The following is a 14,914-nucleotide window of genomic DNA, read 5'->3' as shown; positions in this document are numbered from 1 at the left end:
ATCATATATTCTATCATATGAATATATGGTTTTTAATATTGGGAATTGTAATAAAATAAATTCGATGCTTAAACTTCATATCGCGGCTATTGGAATTTAATATCATTTAAATCCTTTTAGAATTAATTATTTTTTTAGAACTCTGGTTATTGTTGAAATTCAAATAATTACATTATCGAGAAAAATATTATCGAGAAAAGGTGTTGATTTTTTAACGTAATAATATTGATTTTATGTCCATTTTTTATTTACAATTTTTATATATATACTAGCAAAAGTACCCGTCGTTGACTGGGTTAAAAAAACAGCCTACATAAAATAGATTCTGATTATGAAAGTATGATAGGTTATGAAAAAGAAGGGTTGTAATGAGATAGCTTCGCATTTGGGGGTTATCAAAACCAAAACAAAATATGATGAAAGTAAAAATAAAATAGATAAACTCCATAATTTATTATACCATATCTGAACACACTGAAACACTTATCACAATATTCTGTGGATCTATATTAAAAACCCTTGTTAAACTTTGTGACATATTTCCATTCTATGGAGGTCAGGCGCGAACGAACACCCCATAATTTTATTATACCATATTTCTTCAAACTGAAACATAATTATCAAAGTATATTTACGCAGATAGATATGAAAAGTCTTTATTAAAGTTTGTGCCTATTTCCATTCTATGGAGGCCAGGCGCGAGCGCAGACCCCACAATTTTATTATACCATCCCTATTTAAGTTAAAACATACTTATAAAAGTATTTTTATGTACATCTATATCAAAAACACTTGTAAACGTTTTTTTTTTAATTTTTTAATTTTTTATTTCCATACTTTATGGACGAGGCGCGTACGCAGACCCCACAATTTTAATGAACCACTGTTCTGCCAGATCAAACATTCCCATTCCTGTGTCTCGATACATCTTCTATCATTATATGTGATCAGTTTTCTATAATAGTCAACCATATAGGAGCCTATTCGTGTCCAGACACACATACAGACGTTCAGCTTTATATTATATATATATATATACTAGCATTTCAGCCCGGCGTTGCCCGGGTGTTCGGATGTGTATGGTGAGCAAAAAAAAAGTGGTAGTAGGAAGGCAAGCTCGAACCCATACCGCAAAGGAGGAAAAGAACGGGGTAAAGCCTAACGTTAACAACCACCGCCAAACCGGGAGCGACATTTTTTTTTAAATTAAGGCTGGACAATCTAAAGGAGAGGATAACTTTAAACAATATCGGCGAAAAAAATGACGCCCTGTAGAAAAGTGCCTAGTTGAAGGGGAAGATATTAATGTTTTTAGCCAATTTTTCGATATTTGTCGTATGAAAGGTCGAACTTTAAAACGGTACTGATCTTAGTAAATTCGTCGCCTCTATTAAAAGTTTAAGGCAGACATGCAAAATGCATACATACATACATACATACATACATACATACATACATACATACATACATTTATATATTGGTAACTAAAAATTTTCGAACAAAACTGATGAGAAAGCTTGTCCTATCTCTGAATACCCTTTATGCAAAATTTCAAATGTTTAGACCAGAAATTGTCTGAGTAATTTGGTATAGACCGCAGACGTAAATTTTTTAAAATTTGACCCCTATTATGACCCCTTAAAATTTATAGTTTCGGGCTCAAATCACATTATTAAGTTAGATCCAGGTTCAAGGAACCTATATCTAAAATTTCAAGTGTCTAGACCCAAAATTGTCGGAGGAGTTTGGTAGAGTTCTTAAAGGTCAAATCGTTGAAATTTGACCCCTTAACAGCCAAATTTCTGGCTGACACCCGTCACATAGATTTTCCCAAATCTCAGTACCCGGTATTTCAAATTTCGAGTCTATAGACTAAAAATTGACAGAGTTATTGCGTAGGGAAATGTACACAGACAGACAGACAGACAGACAGACACGTTCACTTTTATAGATATAATATATAATAATATAATATATAATAATATATATATATATATATAAAACTGAACATCTGTGTGTGTGTGTGTGTGTGTGTGTGTGTGTGTGTGTGTGTGTGTGTGTGTGTGTGTGTGTGTGTGTGTGTGTGTGTCTGGTCACAAATAGGCTGCTATATGGTTGACTCTATTTTCATTAACTGCATATTTTTCAACTATTGGTTATTTTGATTTTAGCGATTTCTCATGTGGTTTCAACAGGACAGACTCACCTGCCCCACAATCCTCGATACAATCAATTTACTGAGAAAAACATTTGATGAACGAATAATTTTACTAATTCCACCTGTCAACTGGCCATTTGTCTTATGCGATTTACTAATGTATACCCATTAACCCTTATCCTCGAGTGGCCCCGGTCCTTGATAAGTTGTGATTCCTGTGGAAAAAACAAACAAACAAGTAAAACCATTAGATTATTTTCTTAGGGGATATGTAAAGTCCATGTAAACCAAACACAACAAACCACTAGGAAGACAACATTCGATGCGTTATTAATAGGGCTATTACAAGAGAATATTTTTTTATTTTGACTCTCAGGTATATATCAGTTATATGTTTTTAGATAGAGTGATGTGGTTCTCGATTAATTAACTGTGTCGAACTGTTTCGGATATATACTCGAGAGTCAAAACAATGAAAAGAATATTCTATTATCATAGCCCTACTTATAAATGAAATACAGCCGAATTTAATGCGTAGAGTTGTGAAAATTAGAGATTTTGCCGTATATATGCAAGCTGTGGGGGCCATATACCGTACTGAAATGACAGTAGCCCTAGGCATGGTGAACCGACTTCCTCCAAATGAGGAAGTTTCATGAGCGTATGAACTTCACAAGCAGTTTCAAGTTGCGTGTACGAACTCGGTAAGGGGAGATGACGACGTTAAGTTTTTTTAGCTCTTGCAGGGAAGTGTCGACGTCCTCCTATATACAGCGCCGGGAATTCTCAAATGATTACTGACCAGGCTCAGTGTTGCTTAACTTCGGTGATCTAACAAAAACCGATGTGCCAACATGATTATATAGTGTAAACGTAATTATATAGTGTCAACGTGATTATATAGTGTCAACGGGATTATGTAGTGTCAACGTGATTATGTAGTGTCAACGTGATTATGTAGTGTCAACGTGATTATGTAGTGTCAACGTGATTATGTAGTGTCAACATGATTATGTAGTGTCAACGTGATTATGTTGTGTCAACATGATTATGTAGTGTCAACGTGATTATGTAGTGTCAACATGATTATGTAGTGTCAACGTGATTATGTTGTGTCAACATGATTATGTAGTCTCAACGTGATTATGTTGTGTCAACATGATTATGTAGTCTCAACGTGATTATGTAGTGTCAACATGATTATGTGGTGTCAACGTGATTATATAGTGTCAACATGATTATGTAGTGTCAACATGGTTATATAGTGTCAACGTGATTATGTAGTATCAACTTTGTTATGTAGTATTAACGTGATTATGGAATGTCAACGTGATTATGTAGTGTCACTGTGATTATGTAGTGTCAACGTGATTATGTAGTGTCAACGTGATTATGTAGTATCAATTTGATTCTGTAGTGTCAACGTGATTATGTAATATCAACGTGATTATATAATGTCGACATGATTAACATGATTATGACCTACGTGGGCATATCCCCGAAGTTGTAATCAATTAAAAATACCAAAAATTAATCTTTGAAATAAAGCAAATATTTGTATGATAGAAAAAGCATATTCATTAGGTACCTCCAACGCCCGCCACAGTTTTAAACCCCCCACTCTGTATGTAACACGATGTAACTGTAATTTAATTTAATATTATCATCTTAACTTTTTTACCATTTAAATTAAGAAGCTTAAAATAAACTGCTAATATTTAAAAAAAAAATGTTAAAGCATACGAAAATAATGAAAATGCGAGACAAAAATCGTGTTTACATTATCGACGCTTTAAAACAACGTTCCGATGTAGTGATGTTTTTGAAACCGTAGACATATGCATGTTTTACAAATCTTGCAAAATCTAATAATTGTTGTATTTTCCTGAAAATTTCGATATTTATTCATTATTAAATAAACTTACATAAAAAGTAGGCTTCGTTAAATATATTGTAGAAAATATTTTTAGGTGTTATACCCCCACCCCATTCCATGTTACGAAAATTAAACAAAACAAATGTAAGTTGATAAAAATTTCAACATTTTTTAAAGCTGAAAAGATCAAATAATTGAAATATATATATACATATATAATGTATATATATATGTATATATATATGTGTGTATATATATATATAATTCCATTATTTTTTCACTTAGCTTAAAGTTGTAAATAAAATTGGACATAAAATCAATATTATTATGTTAAAAAAATAAACAATTTTCCTTGATAATAGTTTTCTCGGTTACAACAACAAAAAAAAACAGAATTCTAAAAAATAATTATTTTTAAAAAGCTTCAAATGATATTAAATTTAAATATTACGCGATATGAAGTTCAAACAGATTTTTTTATATAACAGGTTTCCAATAATTAAAAATATATTCATATAATAGAATATATGACTCTTGAGATAATAAAAATTGCAAAAGCAAAATCAACTAAAAAATTCGCTTGGATTTGATTATTTAAAATCACAGAAGGTGATAATCAAATTTTGCGCCTTTTTTCCAAAAAGTACGGAGGCCTGTAAGCAGCAGAATCTTTAGATACATGTATCAACAGAACAGGTTAAATTAATTTTATCGTCTGTATAGTTCACTATTAAAAATCTATTTGTTTTACAAAAGGTAAGCCTTATATTGTTTTTCATCCAGTTTTTTATTGTACATTTTATTTATTCATAAATTTCTGCATAAATGCTTTTCCATAGAAATTGATCCTTACTATAGTAAACCCACGAAATGATGACGTCACTTGTTAATGTGTACAATGATGACGTCACTTGTTAATGTGTACAATGATGACGTTCTACAATATATATATATATATATATATATATATATATATATATATATATATATATACTAGCATTTCAGCCCGGTGTTGCCTGGATGCTTGGAGGTGTATTTTGAGCAAAGTGGTAGTAGGAAGGCAGGATCGAACCCGTACTTCAAAGGAAGAAAAGAACGGGGAAAAAACCTAACGTCTTTGCTGTTACGACCAACGCCAAACCGGAAGTGACGTAGGTTTTTATTAAGGCTGGACAATCGAAAGGTGAGGATGACTTTCAAAAATATCGGCGAAAAAGTGCCCCCCCCGTAGAAAAGTGACCAGTTGAAGGTGAAGAAATTAATGTTTTTAGCCAAGTTTTCGATATTTGTCGTCTGAAGGGTCGAACTTATAAACGATACTGATCGCCTCTGTCGTACATACATACATTTATATATTGATAACTCAAATTTTCGATCCAAACCGATTAAAAAGCTTGCCCTATCTCTGAATACACTTTATGTAAAATTGCAAATGTTTAAACCAGAAATTGTCTGAGTAATTTGATAGAAACCGCAGAGGTCAATTTTTTAAAACTTTGACCGCTATTATGATGCCTTAAAATTTATTGTTTTGGGCTCCAATCAAGTTACTAAGTTAGATCCATGTCCTAGGAACGTATATCCAAAATTTCAAGTGTTTCGACCAAAAATTGTCGGAGGAGTTTAGTAGAGTTCTCAAAGGTCAAATCGTTGAACTTTGACCCCTTAACAGCCAAATTTCTGATCGAAAACGGATTACAAAGATTTTCCCAAATCTCAATACACTGTATATCGAATTTCGAGTCTGTAGACTGAAAATTGACAGAGTTATTGCGTAGGGAAATGTACACAGACAGACACAGACAGACAGACACTTTCACTTATATTCTGTGTAGCTTAATTGCCATATATATTTTTATAGATCACTACCTAGCTCTACCTATGTATTGAGCACTGTTGAAGTAAATACTTGAAGTTTACGCATAAATACTTTCGTATATTAATTTTATGTGATTAAATGAAGTAGTTATATATATATATATATATAAGTAATGTGATTTATAATTTAAAATTTAAAAATCAAATTTTAATTAAATTTTAAAATTCATCATTCAATAAGATAAAAAGCTATAGCAAACACCTAAATGACTACTTTAACCACAGTTCTTGATTTCAAAAAAAGAAAAATTAAAAGATTCATCTGCCTTACTTTTAATGCTAGGTTTATTTATGGTGTCTGTTAAATTCAATAAAAACCCTCCAAAATTTGCTGATGAGGAGACCTTGCTTACCAAAAAATTATATATATTTATTCTACATAACTTGATGTATACCACAATAAAAAGCATTGTTTTCCGAAACGATCGTACGGATAATTGATTTTGTTGTTGTTCCTTCTTATGAAACGGATTTTTAATTTAATTAAAATTTGATTTTTAAATTTTAAATTATAAATCACATTACTTAATATTGAATTAGCTCTAGGACATTTAACTATCGAGCTTATTATATATCTAAATTACAACGAGCACTTTCTATTTCCTGTATTTTAATTAAACTAGTAATTTCACTGTTACATTAAAATACACTCAACTCTTTAGACTATTGTTCTAATCTCCTTTATATATATATATATATATATATATATATATATATATATATATATATATATAAGGAACAAACTATGTTATGTGCTCGTCAACGTTTTGTTATTAGAAAAGTCTTGCAATAAAGACGCAACGTTGATGAACACATAACTTGGTTTGATCCTTTTTTTATCTCTCTTTCTCGTCGGAATACTATTTCTATTATTTTCAGCATTATATATATATATATATATATATATATATATATATATATATATATATATGGATGTGTGTGTGTGTGTATAATGCTGAAAATAATAGAAATAGTATATATATATATATATATATATATATATATATATATATATATATATATATATATATATATGAAGAAGAAGAAGAAGAAGAAGAAGAAGTTTTTTATTTGGAAGGGTGATGTACCATTAAGAGTTACGTCCCCACCACCCTGTTAACTTTATTCTCTAACCCCAACCCCAAATCGAAAAATAGAAAAAAAAAGCACCACAAGAGCAGGTGAGAAATCAACTGCATACAGCCATCTCCTCCTCGTGTTGTTGCCACCCAGGATATCATGCTTTCAGGCTGCTGACCCCCAACGACCTTCCATCCGCCTTCTCTTCTTCATATTGCCAAATCGTAAGGCTTTTGTCTGGTAGAAGGAAGTAGAGGAACAGAGAGGGGGTGTTCGACGTTGGTACCCTAGGTATAAGGAGGGTAGAATTGATGGGTAAGGATAACCGATGGGAAGTTCTCATAAATATCAACATTTGAGCGATAAAGACGCTGACGGCACACCCTCCTACCCCATCTATTGTATCCCAATAAAACGGTCACAATAACGCGATGGATTACTATTTAAAAGTTGACGGATGTGGGTATTGTCCTTCGATGGCTGTCAGCGAGCAGGGACGACGCCTCTCGTGTGTATACATGCGCCCATATGAAGGTACCTATTACTGCGGGCGGTTAATACATCATATAATATTTAGACATATATCTACTAGCAAAATGTGCGTATCAGGACTGAAACACATACATTGAAGACATTGCAAAGGCTGCTGCAAAGAAGGTGACGGCTACTCACACCTGAGAGTATCATGTACCTCTACAAGGCAACCATTCGCCCATGCTTGGGGTATTGTTGCCACCTCTGTGTTGTTGGGGGTGAACGTGAACAAAAAAAAGGCCGCATACTCTGCTAGTTAATAATAAAATGAATTCAAACAGAAGAGGGTTGAGCCAATTTCATGTGACATAGGAAGACTCAAATCAAGATGGGAGAGAACTTGAATGCTTTAGACCCTTTCCTCGAGTGTCTAAGGTCCTTCTGTACAGGGGTTTGTGAGAACAACCTGGCATGAGGATACTTTTTCCATAGAAGTAAACCCTGACCAAATATTCAGAATCACATCGCATTCACTGCCCAAATAAGATCTCCTCATTATGGCGAACTCATATTAGCTCTTACGTAGAATGGTGCACCTTATCCAAGTGATGTTACCTCAAGTAATAGCACGAAGCTGGATATTCCACCAGACTAGATGAATTCTTTCCCTGGAATCCTGTAAGACTAAGAGACCAAAACGAAAGATATACTGCCAGATATGAAAATAGTTCATCGGAGAAAGGAAAATTATGTTCTCAATTTCTTTACTAATTCAGTGTTTGAGAGATAAAGAACGTTTATATAATATTCGAATATCTATGTATCTCATATAAAGTTCAAGTGTTTGCCCCAGGTACGGGGGCCCCTTGATTTCTGAGAACTTTGACTGAAGTAAAATAAAACAAAAAAGGGATTTCTATGCCTCTGAATCATTAGCGTAGAAATCTTATTTTAATTTTGATTCTAGAAAAATAGCAGCACTTATCTGAACACAATAATATTTTGTTTCATTTTTGAAGACTTTCACTCGATACAGGGGGAGACCATTCAAGAAGTTTTCGAAAAATTATAAAGTTTCGCATAACTTTTTGTTAAAAACAAAACAAAGGCAATAATACAACTAAAAAGCTGAACATTTATTCAATAAAAATATTTTTTTTTGGGGGGGGGGGTTATAAAATAATTAGAATTTCAAAATGAATTACAAGTATTGTTCATATATTTGTCTTTCTAAAATCAATTACAGTGGTCATTATATGGTCATTATATGAGAATGAATGACTTTTTTTCTAACTTTTTAATGAACAATCTCTAAGAAAATAAAATTTTGAAACAGTCATTATTGGAAAATTTTCAGAACTTCCTGGATTGTCTTCCCTTGTTCCAGCTGAAAGTTTTTAAAAATAAAAACAAAAACGTCTTTAAAAACTATAACGCGCACATGCCTAAATGTCTAAAATGTCGGGATTTAGTTTAAGAAGAAATTGAAAATCAGAGAATCTTGCTTAACGGGTATCTAGTAATCCTAACCCTAAACCTGACCCTAACTTTCATGCTAATCAGATTCAAATTTTCAGATTTGTACGCATTTTATGCTAAACAAGCCGTACCCAGCCACGCGTCGCCGTGGCTCAGTTTGTTTAAACAGACCCCCCGCCTTCCCCCCCAAAAAAAAGACAAAATTTAAGATTTTTATAAGAAGGAATTCGTGTGGCAAACTGTTTCCCTTTTTTTTTTTCATTATAAAAAATATCCTTAGAGAGAGAGAGAGTTGGGAAGAATATATATATATATATATATATATATATATATATATATATATATATATATATAGCCAGTAGAGTTTAGTTTCCTAGAAGTACATCAAATGAAACAACATGTGCCTACCAAAATAGTGCTCAATGAGTGAACAGAACAGAGCAGGTATATTAATTTTATTTATACAAACATTAATGGCTACATATGTGCATACATGTTTCTGTAATCACCCACGTTGGGAGATTACGTCTTCAGGCCAAGAATTACCGTCGATTGATTGTTGCTATTTCTTCTGATCTCTCTCTCTATAATATATATATATATATATATATATATATATATATATATATATATATATATATATATATATATCTTTTGCAATTTACATCCCGTTTCTCCATGAGTTTCGCCTAGCGAACATTAAAAGCGATCAGATGATACCGACCGTATGAAAGTCATAAAATAAAACGACCATGAAAACAACCTACCCTCAACAATTAATAACATTTACTAGTTTTTTTCCCCGACAAAAACCGTCGGCATATAACGAGTGAACGGACGTCATTACAAAAACGTCAAAAAAAAAAAAAAAAAAAAAAAAAACCTAATAAATTCATAACTTTTACTATTTTTGATTATTTACTTTTCTTTTCCTGCTATTTTTGTAATGTTTTTAGGTATTTTTGTTTTTGTTATTTAGTATTTTTTTAATAGGTCCACCTCCTCAAGTTTCTTTAAATTCACGACTTTTATAGTTTTCCGAGTGCGTTGATTATGAAAATCTCGATTAGATTTTGCGGAAACAATTAACTTTCTACATAACAAGGCCGATAGCCATTAGTCGTGTGCTCTCGTGTAATGAATGAATGCGTGAATGTAGGATTGACATGAAATTCTTAAAGATAAACTAAAATGACCGAAAAATGGGCTGAAATGACTTAAATAAATAAAAAGTAAATGACTTAGAATGACTTTAATGAATTTAAGGATGAATTGAATGACCTTAAGAATGACTTGAATGCTTAAAAAATAACTGGACTCCTTCGAAAACAACTTGAATGATCTGGAGAATGACTTGAATGGTTTTGAGACTGATTGGTTGTAAAGTGGGTGATCATTTTACATTAAATTAATACAGAAAAATGATCCTCCACTTTATATCATAAAAATTATTTCATTTAGGGAATTTGAAACGTTATTTTCGTATTCAAGAACCCCGAAAACCAATAAATAGTGGCATAAAAACATAAAACGAAATAAACAGTACATGTGTTACGGACCGACCGACTGACCGACCGACTGAGTGACTTATAGAGTTGCTTGCACATGACTAAAAAATCTATTCTCCATCGGTTGGTCCGTCGGTCTGTAACACATTTACTTATTAGTTACAAACAAGTGCAGCATCGGTTAAGAACAGATACTACACTTTGATGTATTTATTTGCTTCCCCACGAAAGCAAATTAGGCACAAGGCCGTTTTTAATGTGGGGTAAAAACCAGCTCCCCTAAAAGTAGGCAAAAAGGGGGCACTCTGGTTACCAAAAATAATAATCGTCCCAGTATAGAGGGTTTCCCCTCCATTGACTGGTACAAACCATCCCAAGTGCAGCATCTGCAGAACAGATACTACACTTTGATCTTAGCCACGTGGCCAAAGAAAAGTTACATTTTGGACAAGTTTCAGAAAAGTCTAACGGATAGGTAAAAATTTATGGGGCAAAAAGAGTCATTATTTGCAATTTTGGTACATTTTTTTACCCCTTATGAGCCCTTTGGAATGTTGAATACTAGTGACAATGGACAAACTATGCAGTTTTACACCGTAACACATGTATATTTGAATTCAGCACCATGGGAGAGCACTATATAGATATACATATCAAGTGTTTTATTGAGAAATATGAAAAAAGGGCATTTTTAGCCCTAAAAGTCCCCGGGGGATGCAAAGCAGAATTTTGCTTGGGTCACCCATACTGAATTTATATATATTTACATTCAGCAACAGGAGAAACCCCTATATAGACATATATATCAAGTTTTTGTTGAGAAATATGAAAAATGCGCTAGAGGAAAAGGCGTTTTCAGCACAAAAAATCCCTGGGAATGCAAACCAGACTTTTGCCAGGGTCACCCATACTGAATTTATATTAAGAACAATGCTCTCCACATTTTGGGCAAGTTTCAGAAAAATCTAACGGATGGATCAAATGTTACAGGACAAAAAGTGTCATTTTTGACCCCTTTTGACCCCTGCGGGCAAAACAGGATTTTTCGCAAAAAAAAAAAAAAAAAAAAAATTTTTACTATCCACATTTATATATTCAAATATAATTTGTGACAAAATTTCAGGAAAAACTAATGGACGGTTATTCGTCAATCATCCGGACTAACGGACAGATGGACCCATTAAAAACATAGGTCCCTCTCTGATAAATCGGGGGACAAAAATGTTACTCCATACCCCTTGCTTAAAAAAAATAAATAAAATGTAAATGTGTTACAGACCGACCGATGGAGTGACTTGCATGCGACTAAAAATGCCTTAGCATGGAAGGGTTTCCCCCTTTCATTGCCAAGGAAAAGTTACAAACATAAGTACAGCAATCAATTTATTTTGTGTATTATAGGTCCAGCATGTTTTGTCGATATAATCTAAGAAAAAGAATGCAGCAATGTAGTCAGTGGGGGAAAATACATATTATTGCGACACCATATTTCAATGATAGGTTAGCATTTGTTTATTGATGTGAATTCCTTTAATCCTAAATATAAGAATGGTAAGAGCTCAGCCAATCACAATGTATGGAATCAAGAAAAGGAGACTTTAATGTTTGTGAATTGAAAAATAGAAAGAGTATGCTATGTGTATGTATGTAAAAAAACAATTAATGGTGGTACAAGCACAATATCATAGGAAAATATAGAATTTGACCCAGTTTCAACTTGTAGCGGTGGGAGCACTAAATATTGAGAGAGAAAAATAGGAACTTTTTTCTCTTTAGATGTGGCGATTGTGATGGTGTTGCTCATCGGATGTAATGTAGCATTTTATTATCACGAGTGAATGTGGCAGAAATGGTGGTCGTAAGCTACATAAGATAGTAGATGTATTGAAATTGAAGGTGGCATCTGTTGTTGCAAACCTAGATTACTTTGGTCCAGAGAGGAATTTCTGCAATCAAAATATTATATATGGAGATGAAAATCCTTTAAAATTGTAACATTGCAGTTGCAAACAAACAAAAAAAAGAAATAAATAAAAATCTAGTCAGCATTTTTTTCTTTTTTAACAAATGTTTTTATTGCCATTACTTCCCTGTCTCAATATTTCTCCTTCCTCTGACCACATGCTGGCCACAGCAGGCCCATTCTCGTCCTCGACTTTACACGTCCATTTTCTTCGACAGGCACTTTGTTTCTCCCGACCACATGGTGCATTTTTTCTCCTTTTTCCCTTTTTCTTCTCGCGCACACTTCCTAATTTGCATATGCATTTTTTCGGACGCTGTTTCTGCTGTTAATCTTTTTATCCTTCGCTGCTGCTGCTATTTTCCCACATAATCATATTCACTATGTTAAGAAATAACAACCCTTAAATGAAAATCCTTTAAAATTGTTGGATTATGCTGGATAACATTGGGTGGCCTTGCTGATAGTCGATTTGGAACATCAACTATTATTATTAAAAAAGTAAAATATTAGATAATGAAAATTATTATTGTTTTGTAACTGTTATGTAGAAAAAGGTATGGAGAGAAAATGTTATTGAAACAAAGGAATGTTTAGTAAAATATTTTGGTTAACTTAGAAACAATAACAAGGGAAGAATGTGGTGGACATAAGCAGAGTGGGTTTTTAAAACCTAGGAATAAAACCAATAAATGTGGTTAGAAAACGTGATTGAAAGTCACATGTTGTCGAATGACATAAGCACAAAGGAATACTTACATATATACAAGAGAGTTAGGAGTTAGAAGGAGACAGAGTTAGAGAGAGAGGGCAAGACGGATGAAGAGTGTTTGAGACAGGGTCTGTAATGGCCCTCTTTGGGAGTGAAGCAGAAACTAAAACAAGTTTGCAATCTTTCAACCCTTTAAAATGACAATGGATCATCAGACTTAAAGCATCCCTCATTCTAGTCCTCATTTGGAGAGTCAAAGCTTCACAGTGTCAAGTAAGAACTCTGAATTTCTGTTCATCAAGCCATTGCTTTATAGGCTTCTACAAGTTCACACTGGATTACTGCATTCACGTAGGTGTTACTTTGTGAGGTTTTAAAATATTTCCATTGGTTATTTTTTCAAATTACCATAAAAACCCTACAGGCATGAATGCTGGCAAAAAATTGTAATAAATTAAAAGTTGATGTGTGAGACCAAATGAATAAACATCAAAGGTTTTGATAGGATTTGACACAACGGTTCGCTTCCCAAGTTATAGAATATCGTGGAATATCTTCTCAAACACCAAATTCTGTTTTCCAAACTTTCACAAGAAACACCCGTCTAGCTGAAAACACTATCAATAATTCTCTCCACTCTTTATCTGTGCCTAAACCTAAACATAGATTCCATAATCAAAGCTTCTTTCTTAGAACTGCACGCCTGTGGAATTGTCTTCCGTTTTCCTGCTTTCCAGCTGTCTATAATATGGCTGTCTTCAAGTCCAACGTAAATAAGTTTCTGATGAGCCGTTCCACTTAAGTTAACAAATTTACCGAACTTCCATTACTAGCGATTACTATATTGTCCTTTTCACTACTGTACACTCTTTAACTCTTATCCTTGAGTGGCCTATCGGCCTTGATAAGTGGTGGCGTCTATGGAAAAAAAAAAAAGCAGAAGTCTAAAACAGGGTTTCCCAAACTTCAGGACACCATGAAGCCCCTGAGCAGGGCAAAGATTTTTCATGTAGCACTAACAAGATAATTTCTAAAATAAATATGAAAAAAAACTTAAAATTTTAACACTAATAATGTTTACAACCATTTTTTGTTTTTGATTAAGCAAAAGTATTTTTTTGTTACTTTATATTTCTTTATCATGAACCTCTTTACATCTCATGATATTTCTTTCCTGTAAAAAAGATCAATAATTAAATGTCGGCAGCCATTTAATTTTCCTATAGAAAGTATTTGCTCCTTTTTAAGAAAGGGCTTCCAGAGCCTCTCAGCTTCACTTACGGAGCCCTAGGGTTCCATAGAGCTCACTTTGTGAAACTCTGGTCTAAAACACCGAGTATCAAAGTCGGTGTCTTCGATTCATTGTGAGCCGAACCATTTTCATAGTCTTTATCTCCCAGAATCATTCTTTGACATTTGTGTAGATTACACAACATCTATGGCAGCACTTTGAAGAGCATGGATGACCAAGGTCTTGCTGATTTTTTTCTCTGTCGATTTGTAGCACGTCAAGCAATTGGGAAGAAACATGGTTCGCTATATTCAATACAATTATGAAGAGAGTTCCAAACGTAATGCCTCCTATTTTTTATTTCACTCGAATCAAAGTGAATTAAAAATTGCATTGTTATGATGGTGAACTTATCCATTCATAACCTTTCTGTTGTAGATATTGACGGTGTATGACTCTAAGAAAGCAACCCCTATCGTGTGCCAGAAGCAGAGATGCATCATTGAATACATGGCAAAAGTGTATTGAGAATGTTATAGAAAAATTAATTCTGGA

Source organism: Euprymna scolopes, chromosome 22 (assembly GCF_053919585.1).
Source record: "Euprymna scolopes isolate OS-2025 chromosome 22, ASM5391958v1, whole genome shotgun sequence".
Lineage (NCBI taxonomy): Eukaryota > Metazoa > Mollusca > Cephalopoda > Sepiida > Sepiolidae > Euprymna > Euprymna scolopes.
The sequence above is the reverse complement of the archived record's forward strand: the minus strand, read 5'-3'. Positions refer to the sequence as shown.